The sequence below is a fragment of the Ursus maritimus genome, unplaced genomic scaffold, assembly GCF_017311325.1.
Source record: "Ursus maritimus isolate PB19 unplaced genomic scaffold, ASM1731132v1 scaffold_3, whole genome shotgun sequence".
Classification (NCBI taxonomy): domain Eukaryota; kingdom Metazoa; phylum Chordata; class Mammalia; order Carnivora; family Ursidae; genus Ursus; species Ursus maritimus.
Genome location: NW_024425563.1, coordinates 70292388 through 70320380, shown reverse-complemented (window position 1 = coordinate 70320380; position 27993 = coordinate 70292388). Strand labels below are relative to the sequence as shown.

The 27993-nt window shown below is 37.2% G+C and overlaps 1 long non-coding RNA gene across 1 annotated transcript; it reads right to left on the bottom strand.

The window, feature by feature from the left end:
* Positions 1-73: 73 nt before the first annotated feature.
* On the bottom strand, positions 74-27692 carry LOC121105849. Its single transcript, XR_005838605.1, has 3 exons — positions 27669-27692; positions 9544-9584; positions 74-108 (listed from the first exon to the last, which is right to left on the bottom strand). It is a non-coding gene; the product is annotated as an uncharacterized LOC121105849 (long non-coding RNA).
* Between the last annotated feature and the right edge of the window lie 301 nt (positions 27693-27993).

Below are 27993 nucleotides of genomic sequence, written 5' to 3'. Positions count from 1 at the left end.
ATAAAAATAACTAGGTATAGGGGGCACCTGACTGGCTCAGTCAGTAGAGCATCCTACTCTTGATCTTGGGGTCGTGAGTTTGAGCCTCAGGTTGGATGCAGAGATTACCTAAAAAAAAAAAAAAAAAAAAAAAACACTATTTCTAAAGTATCTACTGATATTTACTAAAATATAATAAACAAATAAAATGCTTATATTTTTATGAAATATAAAATATATAAATTATGAATATATATTTATAAGGAGTATGTATTTTATGTAAAATATAAAAATATATAAAATTTTACTAAAACTAGGTAGTTTCTAAAATATCTACTAATATCTACATTTCTAAAATATCTATTGAATTTTTTTCTAAAATAACTAATCTAAAACCATTTAGATATCTACTTTGATTAAGGGAAGTATTAGCAGATATTCTAACTTCAAATACTATTTTTAAAGTATAAATCTATATATTAAAACACAAAATATTGGCTAAATTTCTATATTGATAGGGTTGATTTGAAAAAAAAATAGATGGTCAACTAAACTTTGACAAGACAGGAAAGAATATTCAATGGAAAAAAGACAGTCTCTTCAACAAATGGTGTTGGGAAAATTGGACAGCCACATGCAGAAGAATGAACCACTTTCTTACACTATACACTAAAGTAAACCCAAAAATGGATGAAAGACCTAAATGTGAGATAGGAATCCATCACAATCCTAGAGGAGAACACAGGCAACAACCTCTTTGACCTCAACTGCAGCAAATTCTTGCTAGACACATCTTCAAAGGCAAGGGAAACAAAAGCAAAAATGAACTATTGGGACCTCATCAGGATAAAAAGCTTCTGCACAGCAAAAGAAACAGTCAACAAAACTAAAAGGCAACCTATGGAATGGGAGAAGATATTTGCAAATGTCTTATCAGATAAAGGGCTAGTATCCAAAATCTATAAAGAACTTATCAAAGTCAACACCCAAAAAACAAAAAATCCAGTCAAGAAATGAACAGAAGACGTGAACAGACATTTCTCCAAAGACATCCAAATGGCCAACAGACACATGAAAAAATGCTCTGCATAACTCAGTATCAGGGAAATGCAAATCAAAGCCATAGTGAGATACCACCTCACACTGGTCAGAATGGCTAAAATGAACAACTCAGGAAACAACAGGTGTTGGTGAGGATACAGAGAAAAGGGAACCCTCTTACACTGTTGGTGGGAATGCAAACTTGTGCAGCCACACTCTCGAAGACAGTAAGGAGATTCCACAAAAAGTTAAAAATAGAGCTATCCTACAGCCTGGCAATTGCACTACTAGGTATTTATCCAGAGGATACAAACATAGTGATTCAAAGGGGCACCTGCACCTCAATGTTTATAGCAGCAATGTCCACCGTAGCCAAAGTATGGAAAGGGCCCAGATGTCTATCGAGAGATAAATGGATAAAGAAGATGTGGTATACACACACACACACACACACACACACACACACACACACACACTGGAATATTACTCAGCCATCCAAAATAATGAAATCTTGCCTTTTGTGGTGACGTGGATGGAACTAGAGGGTATTATGCTAAGCAAAATAAGTCAGAGAAAGACAAATATCTTATGATCTCACTCATGTGGAATTTAAGAAACAAAAAAGATTAATATAAGGGAAGGGAAGGAAAAATAAGATAAAAACAGAGAGAGGCAAACCATAAGAGACTCTTAACTATAGAAAACAAACTGAGGGTTGCTGGAGGAGAGGTGGATGGGGGATGTGGTAACTGAGTGATGGGCATTAAGGAGGGCACTTGTAATGAGTACTGAGTGTTCTATGCAACTGATGAATCATTAAATTAATAATACAGCATATGTTAATTGAATTTAAATAATTTTTTAAAAAAGAAAAAATAGCAATAATAGAAATAGGTAATATTACTGTCTGAATCATGAGAAATAAACAACCACAGGTTAAAATCAGTGGGGAAAAAACAGCCTCCAGCTGCCAATAGAGGCTATATAATCTGCAGGTAGAGTCAAAAGAAAAATTCATTTTTAAAATTAAATTTTAGTCAGGGGGATAGTTCCTTGCATGTGAACTAACCATGCCTCATCATAACTTCTTCATTAGTTTAGTTCTCAGGATAAGAGTATTTTTAGTGAAATTTGGAAACATACTTAAATTTTTCATTCTGTACTTCAGTTCACTGTGAGAATTTTTGCCAACCACTCCCTTTTCCTTTTTACACTCTTCATCTGTAAAATAGGACTAACATTTGCCAATAACCTTAAGGTTGAGGGGAAGAAAATACCATAATCATGTCTCTGCCAAAAATTGAGATTCTAAGAAATAAATCACTGGATATAAATGCAAAATGTAATTATCCTGAAAGTTTTCCCTGTTGCAGTATTGGTAGAGTATATATTTCAAATGTAAACATTGAAAAAGATCATTCTCATGATTAACATTAATAAATATTTATTGAGGTACCTATAGGGTATTTGGCAATGTACTAGTCAGAGATCTTACATCAAATCTGAAATAGATTCACATTGCAAAGAAGTATATAACCTAAATTAGAATTCCACAAACTGGAGACTGGCCAGGTTCTACCCCCGGGTAAAAAAGAATTCAAACACATGAAGAGTGGACTGGGTACATGAGAACTGGAGACAAATCTCAACCACTGAGCTAAACCACTTTCTCAGATGCCAATCATATAAGCATCACTTTCAGATTTCTTCTATAAAGAGATGCAACTCTAATCCCCAGGAGACCTGAAGGAGTACCTCATCTGAAGTCTAATACTTCCTTCTCTCAAGTCTGTGAACCACATCTGCTCTTCTCCACAGCCCTCTAAAACGGTGGCCCAGAGAAATCTCAGTTTTAATAAAACCTCAAGACTTCCCACAAAGGATCCTCTAGTTAGAATTCTAGACTTGGCTTCTTAGATTAAGAATCTTTTTTAACCAATTTGTAGAGCTTTAGTCAAGACAGGAAATAACACGTTGCAGAGCAATTAAGCCAAGAACTCTGTGGCAAAGATTCAAAACCTCATTCCACCTTTGACTCATCCTGGGACTTGTGAAGGTGACTTCACGTCTTTGGAACTCTTTTTTTCTCATCTAGAAAATAGAAAGTTGGATAGTAACCTGCTTTGATCAGAGGCTTATTACATGGGGGAAAATGCATTTGTAAAGGACTTTGGAAAATACAAAGAGCTGTAGAAAGGTTAGATAATGAGGGTTTTGTCTAAGCAAGACTGGAATGGCTACCTCTCTTTGTTTTTACCCTCTGTTGAACTCACCTTTCTCTTCAGTCTATAAAAGAAGGAATCCTGTATTTCTTCCCTAAGGATGTTTTTTCACATAAATTTTTAAATGCCTTTCATATTCATGTTTCAAGTTCTCCTGGAATTGTCTATTTTCACCCAGCATTATGTATCCAAGATAATGAGGAATTCAGAAGAACCACCTGCTGATAAAAACATCCACAGGCTGGCCTGATGCCCAACAAAGATGAGTCCAATCCATGAGCAACCAGAGAAATCTACCTCTTTTCTATACAAGTAGTTGGGTCCCTCATCTTTCATCACACACTTAAGGCCCTATGACCCTTTATCAAATTCTAATGGAATAAGAATACCTCTCCCAAGGGGTTTGAATTTTGAATAGGTTGAATTTCCCACCAGTTTGGATGTTTTCTTTCTCCGGTTCACGTTCTAAAAATAATCAGTTTCCTTCTATTTTACAGTTTACAAAGCACTTCTGCATATTCTGAGAGTAAACTGAAATTCAGTGGAATCTAAGGACATGCCCTTGTCTGCTTAGTAATAAGTAGTAGAGCTAAAAGTCAAAACTACAAGTGGACTTTCTGTACTGCACAGTGCTGCTTGCCTTCGTTATTCTAGAAAGAGTAGAAAATAAGATTGTAAAGGCAGGCAGGGATCAGATCATGGAGGGTCTTGAATGCCAGGCAATGCCAAATCACTCAAAGATTGTTGTTGTGTCTTTTATTTTGCGGGGGAGGCAGTGTTGATTTGTGTTTTAAAGAAGAGTTGAGCTGTCGGAAGACTAATCTGGGAAATATCTGTGTAATAGATTTAAGTAAAGATAGTGTATCAGTCTGGGTGTAATTAGAAGATAGAAACCACACAGTAATTTGAATAGAAGTTTAGCGTTAAAAAGTCATTTAACTGTGATAGAGAAGAAACTATAAAGATGTAAGAGAACTCTAAAGAGAGCATTATGGTTGGTGCAAAGTACATAAGAAAGAAGAAATTTGGACAGAGGGCCTCCTCCCTAAGGCTGGGCTAAAAAAAACTCATTGGAGAAGGTATAGCTGTACCCCACTGGACAGAGGAGCTCTTTGCAAACTGGCCAGGCCAAAGTCACTGCACAGCAAGAAATAACCCTCCAGGGAGTGGGCGAGTCAAGGCTCTGCGTGAGCATACAGAGGGAATCAGGGCATTACTGCTGGTACAAGGCCTGGAGTACATGGTATCTATAGTGAGACAGCTATAGGAAACAACTTTCTGGAGTTCAAACAAGCAAGGAAAACACACGAAAGAAATCAGATTCCACTGCCAGCATTAGAACTGAGCACACCAGTGCCCACTTTGGGAAGGTTGAAGCAAGATAGTCACTGGGTCCAGCCCAGGCCTGCAAGGTCACCAAGGGACTACACATTCTGGGACATATTTGGGATAGAGCACCAATAGATGGCCCATAAATACACACTGTTGGCAGACCTCAAAGCAGGAGAAAAGAAAAGCACAATGTAGCACATGGAAGCAGGAAGAGAAGCTCTTGTCTTCCTGCAGTGTCCCTCAGGCAGACTCTATTGACAAAACTTAATATTGTGCTCACTGGGACAGAGAAAGGTTTAGCAGTCCAATCCATTATCCCAAGCATATATTGAAAAGTAAATTTGGAGCTCAGAAACAATAAATTGATAACTGGCACAGATAGTTTGGAAGTCTTACCCCCTCTTACTTGAACAAAGTAATGACTACAGAAATTGTCACTGATTGGAACCAGAATTTAGTAAGGGCCCTAAAGCCATTTCCTGGTCTATTCTATTTGAGTTCTTGTAACCATGACCTTCAAGTGGTTCCTTAAAAATATTCTCCTATTGCATCTTTAGTGATAATTCTAATTATAATTCTAGCTCTTCAAAAGCTTTCTACAGCTTCCTTTTTGGGAAGAAGGCAATTAGAAAAAAGGGAAAAGGAAGATGGCATCTGGAAAAGTAGAGACTTTTGTTCCAGCATTCTCCCATGGACCACTAAAGCTGACCATGGTAATAAGATCAATTGGAATGCAACTGGAACTCACTTAAAAACAGTTTCTCTTTGCACCAGTGTTTGATTCTCTTGCCCGCTTGACAAACACTTCTTGCTTAAGGTAGGGGGATCAAAAACCTTTTCCCATTGATCTCTTCAAGCTAGTCACACCCGTTCAGGGAATAAAACAAACCAAAAGGAACAGGGGAATTAAGGTGGATAGTACTTATTAAGCAAACATTGCAAAAAGTATGTTCTTGCTCATGGATTTGTAAATAAGGGAATATCTGATGCAAGCTTCTCCACCCAGAATGTATATAAGTGGATTTCTGGAAGCTCTTTAATGTTTAGTGTTCTAAAAGTCTCCAATGGGGGAGGAAAATCCAAAGGGGGGGGGCGGACAAAACAAAATGATAGAAAACTCTGAGTTCTTCCATCTTGTGTAAGAAATGCACTGCCTGGGGCGCCTGGGTGGCTCAGTCGTTAAGCGTCTGCCTTCGGCTCAGGGCGTGATCCCAGAGTTCTGGGATTGAGCCCCGCATCAGGCTCCTCCACTGGGAGCCTGCTTCTTCCTCTCCCACTCCCCCTGCTTGTGTTCCCTCTCTCGCTGGCTGTCTCTCTCTGTCAAATAAATAAATAAAATCTTAAAAAAAAAAAATACACATTAAAAAAAAAAAGAAATGCACTGCCTTTTCGCAGGCCATCAAACCATTAACTTTCTTTTTCTTTTTAATGGTTGTGTAACAGTGATTCATCTTTTACTGTAAGTGCAACTCTCAAAAATTCTGTACATATTAATCAAGAACCTTAAAACTCACCATATTCTTTAATGAAGCAATTCCATTTGATATTGTTGACCATTCACTCCTTCTAATAGCTTCCATAAAACAGTGCTCTCCTAATTTTCCTCCTATCTCTCCTTTAAGCATTGGAATTTCTTGGGGTTCTGTTGTGGGCCCCTTTTTTCCTCATCCTACTCATTCATCTTCTCAATCATCAATTCCATGATTTCAATTACTACCTACATGGAAATGACATAAATTTATTTCTGCAGCTGACATCTGTCTCCTAAGCAACAGATCTACATATCCAATCACCTCTAAACACAACAGGAAGGCTTCCCAGGCACCTCAAAATAACATGTAGAAAACTAAAGTTATCACATTGCCCCCAGACCCTCTCTGGCTCCTTTATTCTTTATGTCAGTGAATGGCACCACCACATACCCAGTTATCCAAACTAGAAACCTAGAAGCCATTCTTAATGATTCTTCCTTCACCCTCAACTCCCACAGGAAATTCTACTTCCTAAGTATTTCTGAAATCCTCCCACCTCTGTCCATGCCCCTGACAACTCCCCCAATTCGTGGCACGATCATCTGATGCCCTCTTAGTCAGTGTTTTTCCATCCAACCCATTCGTCACACAGCAGCCAGGGACATTCTTACAAATCAGAAATCACATCATATAATTCCATAATGAGAAGGACTTAAAACCCTTCAGTCACTCTTAGGATAAAATCCAAACTTAACATGACTTTAAATAAAAGTCCTTATTTTGCCCCACCTACCTCTCCACACTCATTTTTCCTCCTCCTTCACTAATATCTCCAAAGTTCTTTGTTTTCTCTTGCTCCTGAACCTCTGCTGCTGACTCTGTAGAACCCCCTTCCCTTCCATCTAACTCTGTGCACTTGGCCTATTCCTACTCCTGCTGACAGCTAGTGGTTCATCCCATGAAAAGCTCCCTCAGACTCTGCTGGATTGTGGGGTGACCTATATTGTGCTCCCAGAACACCCCCTGCTTCTCTCAATCCAAGCATGTATCACACTTCATTTTTCTTTTTTAAAACTCAGCTTAGTTTATGTATAATTTGTATACAATTAGCCAATTTAACTTAATACATTTTGACAAATATATCAATTGTGTAACAACAACCACAATCAAGATATAGAATATTTTTACCTGCCCAAGAAGTTCCATTGTTAGTCACTCCCCGGCCCCCCACCTCTGGCTTCAGATTAACCACTGATCTGCTCTGTCACTGTAGTTTTGCCTTTTCCATAATATCACCAAAATAGAATCACACATGCAGGTGTAGGCAGTCATTTGTGGCTGGCTTCTTTCACTTAATGGAATGTTTCTGAAATTCATCCTTGTTGCCTGTAAGAGTAGTTCGTCCCTTTTTTTTTTTTTTTAATTGCTGTGCAGCATTCCTTTCCTTGGATGTACCAGTTTGTTTATTTGTTAACCTGTTCCCAAATTGTTTGCTTCTGGTTTGGAGACATTAGGAATAAAGATGCTACGAATATTTACTTACAAGTCTTCGTCTGGACATATATTTTCATTTTTCTTAGGCAAAGACCTCCAAGTAGGATTGCTGGGCCATATGATAAGTATGTGTTCAACTTTATAAGAAACTGCCAAATTGCTTTCCAAAGTGGCTGTTTCAGTTTGCATTCCCACCAATATTTGAACATTCCTGTTGCTCTGTCTTCTTGACAACACTTGGTATGGTCAGTCATTCTAATTTTAGCCATTCAAGTCGCTGCATAGTGGTATCATGCTGCAGTTTTGATCTGCATTTCTCTAATGATTAATGATGTTGTATGTCTTTTCATATACTCATGTGACATTCGTATACCTTTGTTAGTAAAGTATCTGTTCAAATATTTTTCCCACTTTTGTATTGGGTTGACTATTACTGAGTTATAATGTTCTCTCTATGTTCTGATTATATTGAAAATATTTTCTCACAGGCCAAGGCTTACCTTTTCACTTTCGTAATAGTGTCTTTTGAAAAGCAAAAGATTTCCATTTTTATGGGGTCCAACTTACCCATTTTTCTTTTATATGACCCCTTATTTTAATGGCTTTATTAATTGCCTATCTATCCTATCACAGAATAAGCTCAATAAGGGAAGACTACATGTTTCTCTTGCTTACTATTTCTTGCACCTCACATGTAAGGCACTCAACACCTGCCCATGAGGCACTCAAAGATGTTTACTCAATTAATTATAATTAGTAAAAATATGGAGGTACAACTAAGCCTTCTGTACTAGACAAACCAGTCCTTTTACCTGCCACATTCACTGCCTGTTAAGCTGCTATGTTTTATACCATGTGGTTCTGGTTTTTTTACTTCCTTTCTTCTTGGCTACAAATCATTAGGCTAGAGAGAAGCAAGGGAATCCAATCTGCAAACTAACTGTACAGGGCTCTGATGTGGGAAATCTGTTCAAACAGAAATAAGCTAGACCAATCATTCTTGCTAACAGAAACTTGAATTGCTAAATACAGAGAAATAGGCTGTTAGTATGAAATATAGAAATATATAATATAATAGAGATATAAAACTGAAATGATGCAGAGAAACAGGCCATGAAATAGAGCAGAAGCCATGAACAAGATGACATTCTGAAGATGCATCTGTAAAGTAGCTAAAAGAAACCGAGTATACCATGGTAGCTGTCAACCTGACCACACCTCTAGATAACTGGAGAAACTTAAAAACTCAGTCATCTCAGTCCCATCCCTTAGACCGTTGTTTACTCAACATATATTTTTTGAACATCTACTATGTGCCAAGCACTATTCTAGGCACAGGATACAACTTTGAGGAAAAAAATAAAATCCTTATTTTTATTCAGCTTATTCTAAGTCAGAATCTACAGGGATAGGATTAGATGTATATATTCGCTACAGATTAAATGTTCGTCTCCCCCCCAAGATTCATATTTTGAGATATTAACCCTCAAGGTGATGGTATTAGGAGGTAAGGACTTTGGGATGTGATTAAGTCATGAGAGAAGAGCCCTCATGAACGGGATTAACGTCCTTATGAAAGAAGCCAGAAAAGAGTCTTTGCCAGAACTTGGTCATGCTGTCACCCTGACCTTGGGCTTCAAGCCTTCAGAACTGTGAGAAATAAATTTCTGTTGTTTATGAGCCATGCATTTTGTTTGCTTTGTTAGAACAACCCAAACTAAGATAATTTTTAAAGTTCCAAGGGTGAGTCTGACTCAGACTCAAGAACTATTGAAGAAAAGGAGCAAGTTAGAAATGGAGAAAGGGAGAGAACACCAAAAAAGAAGAGGCACAGAGAATTGCTGAGTTATACTAAAGGCAGAGACCTGGTCTAAAGATCTGTGAACTCCTAGTACTGAGATCTGAAGAGCCACCTGAGATTTTGTTTCAGCTTCATTGAGACTCAGTTGTGGTGTGGTTTCTGTGAGGCCTGCCCACTCAGCTGAAATTCCTGTTTTGCTTACCTCCTTCCACCATATTTGAAGTAACTTGAGAGCTTCTTTTCCTTAGAATGACAATAACTGAATTAAACCCATGTCTTAAACTCTGGTCCCTTCTTGCCCTAATGGAAGGGAGATAGCTGACAGCAACATGCCCACCTTTTCCAGGCCTTCTAGCCTATTCCTCTAGATACTGACTGAGGACCAATAACAACTTAAGGTAGTTCCAAGTAGGACAATAGGATACAGTTCTGTGTATGAGTAGCCCATATGGATATAAGTAAGACTACCCACTGCCCCACAGACGCCTACTGCCTTTTCTTAACTCACCAGAAGAGACCCCTTTAAACAACAGTCCAGACTGAATGAGTCAATCACTCTCCTTTGGATACTGTATTTTGACCATTGACCACTAGCCTTGGGATTTTCAGATAGCTTGACCTTGAGCTCTGACCATGCCCTGACCCAGCTTAGTCCCCTACCCCAAGATGTCTCCATCCAACTTATTGATTAGTTCAATAACTATTTATTAAGTGCCAAAAATGTGTCAGACACTAGATCCTCATGGATCTCAGTCTGACTAGAGAGAAAAAAGTATACAAAATAATTCTCAATTATAATGAATTATAAAAACAAAGAACTAAAAATAGAAAAAAAATTAAAACAGTGAAACCAACTTTAAATAAGGTGTTTAGGGAATATATTGTGACGGGATGACATTTTAATGGAAGATATAAAAGGAGCCTGGCATGAGGAAGAGGCCCCGAAGCAGGAAAATCATGGCTCATTTGAAGAACTGAAACTTGACTGACGACTTATCTAAGTCAGCAAAAGCAATTCACCTTTCGGTGGGAATAGAGAAAGGGAAGGCCACAGAGGCTTTCAAGATATAACTGCCGAGACCTGATGGTTTTATCTACCTTGTATTGACCAACGCAAGCCACAGGCAAGCCCAGATTCAAGGGCTGGGGGAATAGTCTCTGCATGGAAAACCTGCAAAGTCACAATGAGAAGGTTGTGGGCATAGGAAGGCCGTTAATTATGCCATCGGTATATTCAGTCCACACTGAGGGTGCCATGCTCTGTGAGCTATCACCTCTGTGCACGTACTCTTGACTTGCCCTGCTTCCTCACTTGAGTGTTAGTCTCTGCAGCTTGATCACTCCTCTCAGCACCTGTCCTGCCCTCCATACCGGGGTCACTTCCCTCGCTCCATTTCCTCTTGCCTTGAATGGACCACCAGGCCTCTCACTCTAGTTCAGATGAGTTGTCAGAGGCTTACAGTCTTGAAGCCCCGCCTCTGCCATGAGAAGAAATCTGCGCTGCCTTTTGAGCAGAAAATAAAAAGATAAAAGACCAACCTGTAGCCAGCAAACATTGAAACATGTGAGCGGGCCCCAACAAGGTCAGCAGAGCCACCTACCCAGCCTGTAACTGAGGGAGCCCAGCGGAGACCAGAGCTACCCGACTGCTCCATAAACTCCTCAGCAATTATAAATAGAAGCCAAACCAGAAGTGCAGTCTTGTAGACTAGCCCACGCTGCGGGGAACATGGGAGAAAGGAGAACTATAACTTAGTGCCAACACCGGGTAAGTAATCAGTCGCAGTAATCCCCCAAGAGAAATTGGTGAGGAGATTTAAGGGAGTGATTCAGGTAACAATTTAGGATCCTGAATCTGGCAGAGGAAGACTGGAATGTGATTTTGAATGTGTCTGCTGTAGATGGTAGAGATGTTTGACAGCAGTTGGAAATGCAGACCTGGAGCCTGGATAATGGTTGGAAGTAGATGAGCTTGCCAACGGAGTAGTGGAGGAAAAGAAAGCTGAGGCGTTAGCCTTTGGTAATAACCAAATTAGAGAATATTAAAAAAGTAAGTCAGTTCTAAAAAGAAGAAAAAGGACAAAGTAAACAGAAAAAAGCCAGGATAATGTAGTCATAGAAGACACGAGAGCAGAGCATTTCAAGAAGAAGGTATTAAAACAATATCCAAAGCTGCGGCAACATGAAGTAAGAACTGAACAGGCCTGTCTGGAGATCAGTGAATGAGAATGAGTATTTTAAGACTGACTCACAGTGAAAAGTATTAGTAAAATAAGGGCTTTAATTAACAATTTGGAAACATTCAAAAGGTCACACAAGCCCAGAATAAACAAAATATAATAGATGGGGGAAAGAGTGACCAGGAAGTGAGGCAGCCAGTACAGGGGCCTCAAGAAGAAAGGCATTTACCAGGAAAATATAACCATTTTTCTGTAATTCCTGCTATTGCTTGTAAAAACCACAATACTCCTTGAAGTTGGAAAACATTTTGAATATGCTTCACTTTGTAGATTTGGAAACAGTACCCTAGAGAGAATTCAGTTTGAAGGAAAAGGAGCCTCCTACAAAAATGGATTGCATAAGAAGCCAAGTGTAATTTTTCTTTGATGGCACTCACTGGGTGTTCTCTGAATTTACAATCAGGGGCTTCTAATTGATAAAGCTTTGATAGCACAAAAGGTCATCATGGATTACTCAGTCCTGCTTTGCAACATACTGTGCTTTCCACAAACATTAGCAATTAACTGCAATAAATAATGGCATGATTCACCCCTTTCAAACACAGGACAGCATCCTGAAGCCCCTTACCTGCAGTAAACAGCAAGTAGGAACTGCCCTTTCATGTAAACACTTTCCATACCACAGTTGAATATGTCTCTCAAGTGTGTCTGATACTTTTGCCATTTAACACACACTTATCTGGGATCTAAATCTATTTCCCTACATAAGAAAAGTCATATTTTTAAAACAAAATCTCTGTATCACAAGTGATGTATGTATGATCCTGCCATTAAAAAAAAAAACTCTTTAATTAAATTATTCCTTCATTTAACCAAGAACCCTTAATTGTCCTAACTATTTATTATTTTAATTCAGTCCAAGTGGCAAGAAGGAATTAGGTACCATTCTGTTGTAACATGTCTCATTCCCATTCCAATTTTGTTCGCAATAGATGTGTTACAGTCCTTCCGCTGCCTGTCAAGGAAATTTCATACAAAAGCAGCATTTACTTGCAGTTATAACAGAGCCAAGTAATACATACGCTATTCGATAGTTTGGAATATCTGTTTTCCAGCATTCATCTGGAGCTGTTATTGGAACCATTACAATTATTATTTTTTTTTTTTTAGTTTTTAAAGGCCCAAGACATATTAATTTGTCCTGATGGATGGTATAATGTGTTCATGTAAAAGAAAAACAAGTGTTACATCAACCATGACTAAACTGTCAACTACCTCCTCTTTACCTCACTTTTGACTTGACATATTTAATTTATTCTCCATCAAAAATGGCAACCAGTAAAAAAATAAAACCCCCAATCTGATTTACTTTTTACTTGATAATACTCACGCCCTTTATCACAATGAGCAATGCCATTTTTGACTCAAAATAAGAATGAAACTTTTGCTTTCAGACAAAAGTAAACACAGATGGTTTGATATTACAGAACTTTCTACAAACTGTTTCATTTAAAGCAGTCCCATTTAGTGCCACATTTCATTAAATATGGCCTATCTTAAATCAGACAGGCTCTCCTACAAGGAACCAATCTTTATCTTTATTTAAATTCAGAGTAGGTGGCTTGTCTGTCACTATAAAAGACTTTGCCTTCTTTGTACAGGGATAGACATTAAAGCTGAGAAGCAGGGTGAGCCTCTTTAACCCAGCCAGGCCAATCCAATTTGCAAACATTATATCCAAAGGTTCTTTTGTCAGTCTATTGTAGGATTTTAAAAGCATTTTACCATAGAAACAATGGTATACTCAGTGGTTAGGTTCTTAGGAAAGGCCATAAAAGCCTATTTAACCCGCCGTATAGTTGTGTTAACAGTTAAACAGTACCAAAAATCACCTGTGCTAGATAATACTATAGAACAATGCATAATATTTTAATGAGAAAATTCATGGAGAGTTCCACGTTTTCGTGACTGTGACACAGCTTCAGTAACCACACCCTCTTTAATTCCTCTTGCAGATCTCCTTCCCTGTTGGGCAACAGGACTTGGAATTCAAGTCACCAGTGCTGGCCACTATTATTTGGAGTCAGGGTTCCAGCACAGTAGATGAATCACATATGGGAGGTAAAGACAGAGACTGGGGGTAAGGGGTAAATGTGTGGGATGGTCTATTAGGTAAAGAATGGACTAAAGTCTTGCCAGCATACACCTCAGGCCCCACTCTTTGATTTAGCCTGTGCAACATCATTCCTTTCTTTTGCCCTGGGCATTATTCTGTCTAATTCACCTTTCATTGCTACTACCTGTTGCTCCTATCAAGGTTTCTTTCTTCCTCCAGGTCTATTGCACTTCAGAATAGCATTCTTGATTTTTTTTCCTTGTTTCTATGTGTCCTTTTGAAGCTTCTGAAAGATTGGTACAGCTGCTAGCAAAGGAAGTCAAAGGATAAAAGAGTGCTTCTAAATTTACTTTCCACAACTGTTTTTTAAATTTAGATTAAGTTGAGAAAAACAAAAGTATAGCCGGATGATAACAATAAGTTTTGGAGAACAAAACAAGGTATGAATTTGTCCTATAACATTCAAGAGCAAGATAGATCACATTAATGGATATGCTCCACTTGGAAGAAAATCTTGTTCAGCCCCCACCAGCCAGTATCAAGATATTCCAGCTCACATTTGGAAGACTGCCTTTTCCTCCTCAGCTCTCCCAGAACTGGGGGCAGGGTAGTGCCCTGAGAAGAGGGTAAATCTCTCCTGATCCTCAGGACATCATAGTCGTACATGAAATGCTTATTGCTTAAACCCACCAGTCCATCCAAAGATGGGCCATGCCTTTCTTCTCTGCCAGAGATCTCTTAAGTCAGCTTTTAAAAATTATTATTAAGAAGTTCTACACCTCCCCCCCCCCACAGGGCTTAAACTCATGTCCCTGAGATCAAGAGTCACATGCTCTACCGAATGAGCCAGCCAGGTGCCCTTAAGTCAGTGTTTAAGAGTTATAAATGTTCACCATTCACAGCGTTAGCATGCCCCTCTTTAACTCCCCATCTGAAGACCTCACTATGAGGGCAAGGGGGACAGGTTCTCAGTATTCATAAAGTTGTCACCTAGATTGGCACCCCACCCCAATCTCTAAAAGCTAATCCACACTCTTGTCAGTTCTGTATCCTTTGCCCTCCTCAACAACCCCCCCCCCCGCCGCCACCTTCATGCTCCCATTGCCATTCTCCTCCTACATCTATATCCCAAAACAAAAACTTGAGTGTTGAGGTTTTATTCCAAGTGGCAAGAAACTCCCATTTTCATCCATGTTCTTTTTTTCAGACCTTCCATATAAAGGCTGTTTATGGCACCCTGAAGCTAGAAAGCCCAGAATCAGAACATAACAGCTTCGGGGTATGGTAGAAACAAATAAAAAATTATGACAATAAATTATCCTCCCAAATATATTTCAGAGGAACTCGGACTCAGGTTTTTCTGTTTTTTTTTTTTTTTCCATAATAGGTTTGCTGTGAACCAAGCAAGAGATATAAATGATACAGTGAGAAGATCTACCAATCTTGTAATTAGGGTTGCACAAGAAAGGAGGGACTAAAGAGGGCAGAAAGAAAATTTGAAGAGATGATGTCTGATTATTTTCCAAACTGAAGAAATATATCAAGATATAGAATCAATACAAACTTTAATTAGGGTAAAGAAAAAAGAAGACCACACTTAGGCACAGCAATCCAAAATCATTAATTTTTTTAGGTGTGATGATGGTTTTGTGTGATAGATTGATAAAATTAATAATAAAAATTTTTAGAAATCCTTATCTTTTGGATATACTCAAATTTATAGATGAAATTATATGATGTCAAAATAATCAAGGATGCAGGAGTAGGTAGGGCTATAGATTAAACAGGAATAAATTATTAATTTTATTATGAGTTGATAATTGTTGAAGTTGGGTGATGGCTAAGTCAATATAGAAACTAAAGTAAAGGAGAAAGTCACCTAGTTTGAGGCATTTTTTTTAAAGATTTTATTTATTTATTTGACAGAGAGAGAGAGACAGGAGGGAGAGAAGGAACACAAGCAGGGGTAGTGCGAGAGGAAGAAGCAGGTTCCCAGCAGAGGAGACCGATGCGGGGCTCGATCTCAGGACTCTGGGATCAAGCCCTGAGCCGAAGGCAGACACTTAACGACTAAGCCACCCAGGCACCCCGAGGCTTTTTTTAATTGCAATAAAACACACACACATACACATACTTTTTTTACCATCTTAAACATTTTCAAGTGTACAGTTCAGTAGTGTTAGGTATATTCACATTTTTGTGCAATAGATCTTTAGAACTGTTTCATCCTGCAAACTGAAACTCTCTACCCATTAAACAACTCCCTATTTCTCCCTCCCCCCCCCAGCCCCTACCATTTCTACTTTCTGTTTCTATAAATTTGACTACTTTAATGCCTCATATAAATGGAATTATGTAATATTTGTCTTTTGTGACTGGCTTATTTCACTTAACATATTGTTCTCAAGGTTCATCCATGTTGTAATGTATGACAGGATTTTCTTCCTTTTTAAAGCGGAATAATATTCCATTGTGTGTATATGCCACATTTTGTTTATCCATTCCTCCATCAATGGACATTTGGGTTGTTTCCACCTTTTGGCTACTATGAATAACACTGCTATAAATGTGGGTGTGCAAATATCTCTTCAAAGTCCTGGTTTCGATTCTTTTGGACACCTATATAGAATTGCTGGATCATATGGTAATTTTTATTTTTTTGAGGACTCACCACGGTTTTCCATAATACTGGCACCATTTTACACTCCAACCAATAGTGCACAAGCATTCTAATTTCTCCACATCCTCATCAATACTTCTCATTTTCTGGCTTTTTGATAGTAGCCATCTTAATGAGTGTGAGGTGGTATCTCATTGTGGTTTTGATTTGCATTTCTCTAATAATTAGTAAAGCCATCTAGTTTCCTAAGGGAGACCTGATGAGTTTATGAGAGTTGTTCAGCTAGTAGAATCTAGAAACATGAGGGTCACTGTTGAGGTCAATACTGCAGTTTGCCTCAACTGCTGCTTAGAGTGCTGTTGATAAGTATGTGTTTGTCTGAGACAAAGTGAATGGATTTGGTTCTAATTTCTGTTCATATTAATCAGGGTGGTCATTAGAGTGGCATATTCTTAGGGAAAATCTCTAAAAGCCAAGATGGTGTAGAGACAAAGAATGGATATTATTGGAAAACAATTTTTCATGGGTCTCTCACATTTCTACACATCATGTAAGCTAAGGCACTAAACTTCCTTTGTTCTGAACTATCTATCCAAGGATGTTTGTATAGTGAACAGCCTTGGAACTTGGAACAGATCTTGGAATATAAAGATAGTATCTCCCTTTGGAGCTTCAAAATAAAAATTCAGATAAATGGATAAAGATGTGGTATGTATATATAATGGAATATTATTTGGCCATTAAAAAAGAGATCTTGCCATTTGCAACAACATGGATGGACCTTGATGGTATAACACTAACTGAAATAAGTCAGAGAAAGACAAATACCATATGACTTCATTCATATATGGAATTTAAGAAACAAAACAAAAGAACAAAGAAAAAAGGGACAAACCAAAAAACAGACTCTTAACTAGAGAGAACAAACTGATGGTTACCAGAGGGCAGGTGGGTGGGAGGATGGAATAGGTGAAGGGGACTAAGAGTATACTTATGATGAGCACTGATGTATGCATTTGTACACAATGTATACAATTGTTGAATCATTATATTGCACACCTGAAACTAATATAACACTGTATGTTAATTATATTTTAATTTTTAAAAATTAATAAATAATTTAAAATTTTTTCAGGTTTCCTAAGCTCAGGGTTTCTTTCCTGTAATGCAACTTACTGTGTGGGGAAATATCACCTGGGCCTCCACATTGCCATGGGGGATGCGGGGCTCAGGAAACTAGCAGAAATACCCATTCTTGAATTGCTGTTAATGCTATAAGTAATAAATAGTCTTTTGTCTCTGATCTAGGAGTCTCCTGTCTTATGCCAGCAACCAAGAAACTGTGGCAGGCTATCTTATTAACTTGCATATAAGATAAAACCTCAGATCTTTCACCATTCTTGACAAATATCCAGAAAATAAAAGTAATAAAAATAATATATGCCAGAATCTAACAAATTCAGTAAAGTTGCAGGTTGCAAAATCAACACACAAAAATCAGTTGCACTTCTATGCATTATAACAACAAAATAAATGAAAAAAATTTTTAAAAAACCCTCATTCATAATAGCATCAAAAAACAATAAAAAACTTAGGAATAAATTTAACCAAGGAGGTAAAAAATCTGTACACTGAAAATCACAAGCATACCTCATTTTATTATGCTTTACTTTACTGTGCTTTACAGATATTGCATTTTTTTTTTTTTACAAATAGTGAATTTATGGTAACCCTGCATTAAGCAAGTCTATTGGTACCATTTTTCTAATAGCATTTGTTCACTTCATGTCTCTGTGTCACATCTTGGTAATTCTGGCAATATTTTTCATTATTATATTCATTATGGTGATCTGTAAGTAATCACGACTCACTAAAAGCTCAGATGATAGAATTTCTTAGCAATAAAGTATTTTTTAATTAAGGTATATACCTTTTTTTAGACATAAGGCTGTTGCACACTAAATAAACTACAGTGTAGTGTAAATATAACTTTTATATGCACTGGGAAACCAAAAAACTCATTTGACTTGCTTTATTGTGATATTCACTTTATCGTGGTGGTCTGGAACAAAAACCACCACATCTCCAAGGTATGCCTGTATAAGACTTTGATGAAAAAAACTGAAAAAGACACAAATAAATGGAAAGATATTCCATGTTCACAAATCAGAAGAATTAATATTGTTAAAATGCCCATAATACCCGAAGTCAACTATAAATCCAATGCAATTCCTATCAAAATGTCAATGGCATTTTTCACAGAAATAGAAAAAAGAATCCTAAAATTTGTGTGGAACCACAAAAGACCCCAAATAGCCAAAGAAATCCTGAGCAAGAATAACAAAGCTGGAAACTGTTTTACAAAGCTATAGTAATCAAAACAGAATGGTACTGGCATAAAAAGAGACACATAGACTGACAGAATAAAGAGCTCAGAAATAAACCTATACAAATATGGTGAACTAATATTTGACAAGGGAGCCAAGAATACTCAATGGAGAAAGGATAGTCTCTTTAATAAATGATGTTGGAAAATCTGGATAATCGCATAATAATAATGAAAATGGACTCAAAGAAATTAATTAAAAGGATTAAAGACTTAAATATAAGACCTGAAACTACGAAACTCCTAGAAGATACCATAGGGGAAAGGCTCCATGCCATTGATGTTATATTAGTTTCAGGTGTAAAATACAGTGATTTGACAATTCTATACATTATGCAGTGCTCATCATGATAAGTGTACTCTTAATTCCCTTCACCTATTTCACCTTTCCCCCTACCCACCTCTCTCTAATATCCAAGAGTCTTTTTTTTTTCTGTTTGTCTCTTTTTTCTTTGTTCATTTGTTTTGTTTCTTAAATTCCACATATGAGTGAAATTATATGGTGTTTGTCTTTCTCTGACTGACTTATTTCATAAGTATAATTAGCGTTATACTTTAGCTCCATCCATGTTGTTGCAAAGGGCAAGATCTCATTTTTTATGGCTGGAATATAACTCTATCCATTTAGCTATTGATGGACACAGGCTATTTTCATAATTTGGCTATTGTAAATAATGCTGCCATAAACATAGGGATGCATATATCTTTTCAAATTTAGTGTCTTCATATTCTTTGGGTAAATACCCAGTAGTGCAATTACTGTATCATATGGTATTTCTAATTTTAAGTTTTTGAGGAACCTCCAAATTGTTTTCCACAGCAGCTGCACCAGTTTACATTCCCATCAACAGTGCGTGAGCGTTCCTTTTTCCCCACATCCTCGCCAACAGTTATGTTTCTTGTGTTTTTGATTTTAGCCATTCTGAAAGGTTGTGATGTGACATCTGATTGTGGTTTTGATTTGCATTTCTCTGGTGATTACGTTGAACATCTTCTCATATGTCTGTTGGCTATCTGTATGTCTTTGAAGACATGTCTGTTCATGTCTTTTTTTTTATAATAAAATTTGTTATTATATTATGTTAGTCACCATACAGTACATGTCTTTTTAATATGATTTTTTTATTAAAGATTTTTTTTAAGATTTATTTTATTTGTTTTAAAGAGAGAGCGTGTGTTCAGGGGTGGGGAGGGGCAGAGGGAGAGTGAGAATCTCAACCAGACTCCCTGCTGAGGGCATAGCCCCCCTCAGGGCTCTATCTCATGACCCATGAGATCATGATCTGGGCCCAAACCAAGAGTTGGCTGCTTAACTGAATCAGCCACCCAAGGCGCCCCTGTCCATGTATTTTTAATTGAATTATTTGGTTTTTTGGCATTGAGTTGTAAAGTTCTTTATATATTTGGATACTAATCCCTTATTGGATATATCATTTGCAAATATCTTTGGTTATGAGAAATTTTTAAATATATATTTGGCTTGTATTTGTGGCTCATATTATATTTCTGTTGAACAATACTGCTATAGTGTATCCAACAACATCTCCCAAATCTACTGTCACCACCTTAATCCAAGTCACTATCATTTCTTCCCAGAACTGCTACAGTGGTATCTTTATTGATCTTCATGCTTCCTCAATTGTCCCATTCTAATAGATTCTCCTCACAAAGTATAGATCTTTTTTGAATATAAATCTCCTTATATTTTTTACTTGCTTAATATCTCTTAGTTGGTTTTTCATTTTCCTTGAAGTCCAAGCTTGCTATCATGGCCTGCATATGATGTAATTCCAGCCCCAAACGTCCCTGCCCATCACTATCACCTCTTCTAAAGCCATTCAATAGGCACTCACTATTCTCCAGCAGCATGTGACATCCTCAGACATATTAAGCTTACACCCACCTGGACCTGTGTAAGGAAGGTTCTGCCTGGCTCTTTGGCTGTCTCCTTCTCATTCTTCAAGCCTCAGTTTATACATTAATTCCCTAAGAGGTCCTCCCTGATCAGCCAGTGTAAGGGTTTGTGCCCTTTAATCTCCATCCTAGAAACTGTTTCCTTGAAACACATTTTCTCAATCTATAGTGACATACTTATTTGTATGTTTAACTGTTTGTCTCTCTTCCTCTGCTAGACTGTAAGTACTGTGATAGGAGGGACCATGCCTGCTCGGCCTACCAGTATACACCCAGTTTTGGTAAGGAAAATTACTTTGAGGGCACTGCATAGACTATTTAAGAGTAGGGATTGGTTAGAGGTTTAAAAAAAATGGATCTGGAATTGTCTACAGAAGAATATGTCAGAATTAGAGTTAATACTAGAAAAAAGCTTCAAATTTGAATTATCTTTGTAAAAAATAGATTAAAATATGTGATCCAGAAGCATTCTGATATCTTTTGTTTCTAAATGGGCCAACATTGGCCAAGAGATCCAGTTTTTTTAATCAGAATATTAATTCAACATATGATTTGGAGATGAGTCTCAAGTTACAACTTCCCAAGTGCTCCTCCTGCTTTCCTATTCTTGATAACCATTCCAGGAACTTCTATCATGCTGAGTAGCAACAAGATAGGATTCCCTGACCAAGGTCTGAGCACAATACCACATGGTGACCTGATAAGCCCTTCTGGGAGGGCAGTTCTTTTCCCTATAGTTCTCAAATGGTACATTCCCTTAACCACAGTGGACCAGGGTTATCAAGTCTCGAATTTATCTAAAAACAGGTCATAAATGGTGTGTGATGTGGGAAAATGCTTATAACATATTTATAAAAATGGGTTTAAAACAGTTACTGTGTAATAATCCAGTGTCAAACACAATAGTGCATAGTTGGTATTCAACAAATATGTGTTGAAGAAATTATTAATTTTAGCTAGAAAAGATATTATATTTATTTTTCACATATAATATATACATAAGAAAAGAAGACTAGAAAGTTATACACCAATATGTTTACAAGTGCTATTTCTGGGGTATTGGGATTATAGGTATTTTTGTGTGTTTTTCTGTATTTTCCAATGTTATGAAATTATATGATTATTTTGCAATCAGGAAAAAAATGTTACTTTTATAAACCAATAAACTATCCAAACTAGTCCTCTAGGCCCTCTGTGGTCTCAATTTTAGCAGTGACTCAAACTGTGGTGATTATATAAATATTTTGATGCAAAATGAAAGAGGAGTGAACTTAGGTTTTCTGGAGAATCTAGTTGCTCAAGCAAGCCATTACCAAGGTGACTCCTTTGCTCACTGACTCTGGGGGAGAAAGTCAAGGAGAACAAAGCAAAACTTATCGAAGTAGGTACTAATTTCAGCTTGAGAGGATGGGCAGAGGCAGGGGGAGGAGAAGGGACCTTCTCTATCTAATGACAATTCTGTTTTAGAGTTTGTTCTCAAGTTTTCAGAGGTCAGGTAGAATGTGAACCAGAATTCAACTCGATGAAGGCATGATGCAGACAGTAAAGACATGATAAGTCATCCTTTATCTATAGAGGTTTCAACCTCTTTTGTGGCTACCATAACCTCTGGTGCATGCATTGTACACATGGTGCTTTATACTGAAAGTATTTTATATTTATTTCCATTTCTGTCATCCTCCCTTACATACTGATTCTCATAGCTAGGACTGTTCACCCAATCATAGTTAAATGGGCAAAGTCATGAAAGCTGCTGTATTCGATGCCGTGGGAGACACAAGAGCACATGCATTCAGATTTGCAATGTCTTCCAAACAATAAAGAAACCAAGGACAGTTTATAATTTGTCTATTTGATATATAACTATTCTCCCAACAAATTCTGATTTGTTCAGACATCATTAAGATCTTAATTTTTAAAAGATCCTCCTCAAGCCCCCATATGAATGAAAAAGTTAACAAAGTAATTGGGTCAACTGCAATGATGTGGAGACCGTACTGCTTTATGCTGGAGTTTGTGTACAGACACATAACAAAAATTGCTTTACAGATAAAAATTAAGTAAAGGAGAGGATCTGGCAGTAATAATTGAATAAGTATACAGATATTGCTACAAAATATTTTTAAGCACTAAGGTTGCATAACAGGAAGAGAGTTTCAAGCCTAAGTAGAAATGCAGAAAGTACCCTAATTATATCATTTCAGAACTGTCTGAGACAATTAAACAGTGGTAGTTGTTTAAAAGGAATGCTTAACCATTCAAGTAAAATTGCTCTTTCATTCTTTAAACAGACATTAAACGATCAGCGGATGGGGGCGGGGGGACTATATACAAGAGTTATCAGTTTATTTTCTTCCAGCTTGAGGCTAAGAGAACCTCCAGATAAAATGGTACCCTACCAACCCTTTTTTTGGCTTTTAAAGGATTCTTTATTTAGTTTGAATTATCAGCCAGACTTACACCTTACTGACTTAAGGAAACTGTAGCCAAACCTCTGCCTACAGTTCCCCCTGCAGTTCATGAAGTTCTGTGCACAAGTAAACATGGGGTGATTAGGACCAAATGGTCATTCTTTTACCAGTTATTAATTACTTTGACTTATTACTTAACCATGTAATTTATACTATTTTAATTGTTTATCAGTTATTCATCATATACAGTAAGTTAAACTTTCATACTGTGAATAGTTTATCAATTTAGCTAAATCAGTAAGCTGCAGCTGTGTGTCCTGTCCTTCCATGAAGTGCAGTCCTATGGCTTTGGTCAGGATACACAGGCATTCTGAAGAAGCTGAGCAGGTCTGAGAGATACACTTAAATGTGCAGAGTGGGATAATGCTGATCTAAGTGCACTAATTTTGCTATAGACACTTCAGTAAATATTCAAAGTGCCACATGACAATCAGTATTCCCCAACTACAGGGAAGCAAAAAGGAAGGAATGCCTCTTACTTGGGTGCATGCACCCTATTTTCCTTAGAAAATGAGGCTGTGTATGGCTGCCAAGAGAGTGAATGCAATCAGTTTAGTAATCAAAAAAACACCGCAGTTCTCCAGGGGGCATAGGACTTCATCAGAGGCCTGGCTCTTGTGGAAAAAAGCTGAAGTCTAGCTTTATCTGTACTCATGGAAGAGCAAGAAAAAACAGGGGGCAGCTGCCTGCTTGATAAATTCTAGCCCTGGGGAAGGGCCGGGGGCAGGGGTGTCCCAGGAAGCCCTCTAGAATAAAAAGATGCTGGTATTGTATGACAGATGGTAGCTACACTTGTAGTGAGCATAGCATTAACTATAAACTTGTCGAATCACTATGTTGTAACCTGAAACTAATACAGCATTGTGTGTCAACTATACTTCAATTAAAAAAAAAAAGATGTTGGTATTAGTGCCAGAGCCTAATACATGCCATAGCCCAACTTGAGTATCGGTCATTAGCTGTAAGGCCAAGGCAGAGGTTGAGTGGTATAGGGCTTGGAGTTTATCCTGGTGTATGAGAATGAATCCATCAATATTTTTTTTTCCCGGTGGCTTCCCAGGTCTCTCAATACCTTTACTAAAAAGATGCTGTTTAATTCTTTGTTTGTTTGTTTTGGGAGGTTTTTTGTTTGTTTTTAAGTAATCTTTATGGCCAACATGGGGCTCAAACTCATGACCCCAAGATCAAGAGTCACAGGCTCTACTGACTGAGGCAGCCAGGCACCCCTGATTCTTGATATCGGTATAGAAATATAAAGTCAAATACATTTGTTCAATAGAATTGGAGAGTATCTAAAACACACACACACACACACACACACACACACACGAATTTAGAATCAGATAAAGACTGCACTTCAAGTCAATGTTGAATGGATAAATCATTCAACTTTCCTGAGGAATAACTGAAGTATACTAAACTGCACACACTTAAAATACACATACACAGTTTGATACATTTTGACATATGTATACACTCACAAAACCATCACTATAATGAAAATAATGGATATATACATCACCCCCAAAAGTCTTTGCCCCTTGGTAATACTTCCTTCATGGTTTTCTCCCACTGCACCCTACGGCCATCCTAGACAATAAAGGATCTACTTTCTGTTACTACAGATTAGTGAACATTTTGTACAATTTTACATAAATGTAATCATACATATTGTACATTTGTGTGTGTTTATGTCTGGCTGCTTCTTCTTTTTTTTTTTTTAACACAGGGCTCAAACTCACAACCCTGAGATCAAGACCACAGATGAGATCAAGAGTTGGACACTCAACCAGGCCCCCCTTTGGCTTCCTTCATTCAACGTAATTAAGATCCACCCAGGTTGTTGCATGTATTAATAGTTCATTTTTTGTGTGTGTTGCTGAGTAGTATTTCACTGTGTGAATATATCACAATTTATTTTTCCATTCACCTGTTGATGGATATTGGGTTGCTTCCAGATTTTGATTAAGAACATGTACGTACAAAGTCTTTGTATAGACATAAAGCAGGCAATGTTACTATCAATGTAGAATTCAAACCAAAATGGGGGCGCCTGGGTGGCTCTGTCGATTAAGCGTCTGCCTTCAGCTCAGGTCATGATCTCAGGTCCCTAGGATCAAGCCCCCATATTGGACTCCCTGCTCCCTGGGGAGCCTGCTACTCCCTCTCCCTCTGCCCCTCCCCCTGCTTGTGCTCTTGCTCTCTATCTCAAATAAATAAAATCTTTAAAAAAAAAAAGAATTCAAAGCAAAATGCATTAACCAGGACAAGCAAGAACTTTATACTGCTATCTACTAAAAAGATAATAGTCAAGAGCCTTTGGATAAGCCTTCACAGCAACTTTACATTGTTGTCAAGGATTTATCACGAACAAGATACCAGTCTTAGCTGATTTTACAGGCAAGTTCTGCCAGTCTTTAAGGGGATAGGTAGGGCCCACCATTTTCAAATGGTTCCAGAGCGTACGCAAAAAAAAAAAAAAAAAATAGTAATAAGCTTCCAAATTAATTTTATGAGGCTGGCACAATCCTGATCCAAAAACCTGAGAAAGTGTTAACCTCCCTCCCCCTAAAACACAAGGAAACTACCCATGGAAACTTCCATAATAACAAGATGAGAGGGACAGGAAACCTATACACAACTTCCCCTTGTGAATACTAATGAAAATTCCTAAGTCAAATATCAGTAAATTGAATATGGCATAGGTTTTATTTCCATAAAACAAAGGGCAACATGAAGAAATCAACTGATGTCATTCATTAATGGATTGAAGAGGTGATCTTTAAATTTTTTTTCAAAAATTATCATTCATCTCTGATTTAAAAAAATAAACAAACCTCTTTGTGAACTAAGAATAAAAGGATTTTTCCTCAACTGCATGATAAATAGGTTAGCTGTGACTTTGTTTCAGTGTACTGTTTGAAGGCTTTTATAATGATTCTGTATTCTCAGAGAATAAATTCATTTCCATTATAAAATAAAAACAAGAAGATAATGATTATAGGCATAAATTGAAGGTGCCTTGATAGCTATGAAGGTGGCGTTGGGATATTAAAAATGGGTATGGAAGAACTATCATACAATCATATTAAAATTTTTCATGATCAACACAAAGCAGTTCATGAACATAAGCTCATTAATCTTCATACAATATTGCTACTAGGGAAAAACAAATTCCAAGTATCTGTCTGATTAATAGTCAAACTGAGACAGAAAATGGGATTCTAGCGAATGTCTTCTCTCTACCAAATTCCACTCAGAAATTAGTCAAAAGGCTAAAAAAGAAATTCTACACACAATTTGGTTTTTTCCTTTTGTTTAAAAACTTTGTGAACAGAGGGAGAAAAATGTGAAATCAAAAAGGTAGACATCAACTATCTTGAAAAGACCAGAAGAAAGTAAAGATGCAAGACTGTTATTAGGGGGATACCAGAAACATGAAAGTGAACAAGAAGACACAGCTGGCTTGATGTAACATTCACTGTGAGTGCCTTCCTCAACTCCCCAAAACTGATCCTACTGAAGCTGTCCTGTCCCAGGTTCCTGAGTCAACAGGGAATAAACTAAGGAATGAATGAACAGCCTCAATCCAAGAACCTCTTGGCTAATTTAGAGCACCCATCTCCCAAACACCAGGTGGCCAATCAAACCCCAGACCTTATCCCTTTTCAGAGATGGTCCCTAGAAGACTATGATGAGTATGAGTCACAGCTCAACTCTTCCCTCCCCAATGTTAGGCAACCAGACTTCTGCTTTGATCTCTTCCCACAATCTCTCTAATACACAGTCCTGCTATCCTACCTTGCTTGTGCCAAGTTCTTCCTGGACTGTAGAACAACTGACTATTATTAAAGTCTATGGCTAGAATTCTGCCATCAACAGATCTTCACTAAATCATACTGTCGGTGTAATGTGTGGAGTATTATGGTTCACAGAGAAGGAGCCAATAGTCTAATTTATCACATGAAAGCCATACTATTGGATCTTTAGCCACAGACCATGCACCTACCCAGGCCTTAGAAAGCATTTAAGGAGGGAAATAATTGGTTTAATAACCCAATGAACTCTTATAAGTACTAATTTTTTATTCCTTCCTCCTAAGTTCATGATGAAGAAACTAATTTTTCTTTAATCTTTGATATTGTCCTAATTCTTGCAGGTATTTGAAAGTCCTCATGTTTAAGCCATGACTTTAGAATGTACAAATGATTTCCATCTAAAAATGAAGTTTTGCAGATACATCTGATATTTGGAGAACAGCAAAATGCAGCATTCTTAACATTCACATTTTCTAGAGCAAAATTTCAATTTATGAAGTATAACAATGGTAAAAAATACACATTATATTATGTATAATGCTATGGAATACTGAACTAATATAGGACTTTTCAAAAATTAGTAATGTACTAAAATTTACTCACTCTGTTTAATAGTGAGAGATTGAGTAGAGAAATTCTGGTTTATCCAAATGACAGAATTTCATCCAAACATTAAAATTTGTTATAGGTGAATACTTAATTGACTCTGTAATTAATTGATTACTTAAAAATACTTAATATGTTCAGGACCTATTGAGTTTTTTAAAAAGCAACTTGTAAAAAACATAGTTTGATCTCAATTTGAATGTATATGCCACATACCTACTCATATTACATCCATGTATGGATATATTCTGGAAAAAAAAAACACAGAAGAAAAGTCACCAAAATGCTAATCAATTATCTCTGGGAGATAAGATTATAGTTCTTCTTTGTGATTCACTTATTTTCCATTTTTTCCCATTATAAACGTGGATTTTATTTTTTACTCATGAAAAAAATTACTTAAAATTTTACTTAAAATTTTGTAAAATTCATATAATTTTTATAATTTATAAAATTTTAAAAGAAGAACTGACTCTCCCTCAGACTCAAACCTTAAAAGTATGACATGTTAATCTTGCCTGACAGGCATTTATCCATTTGT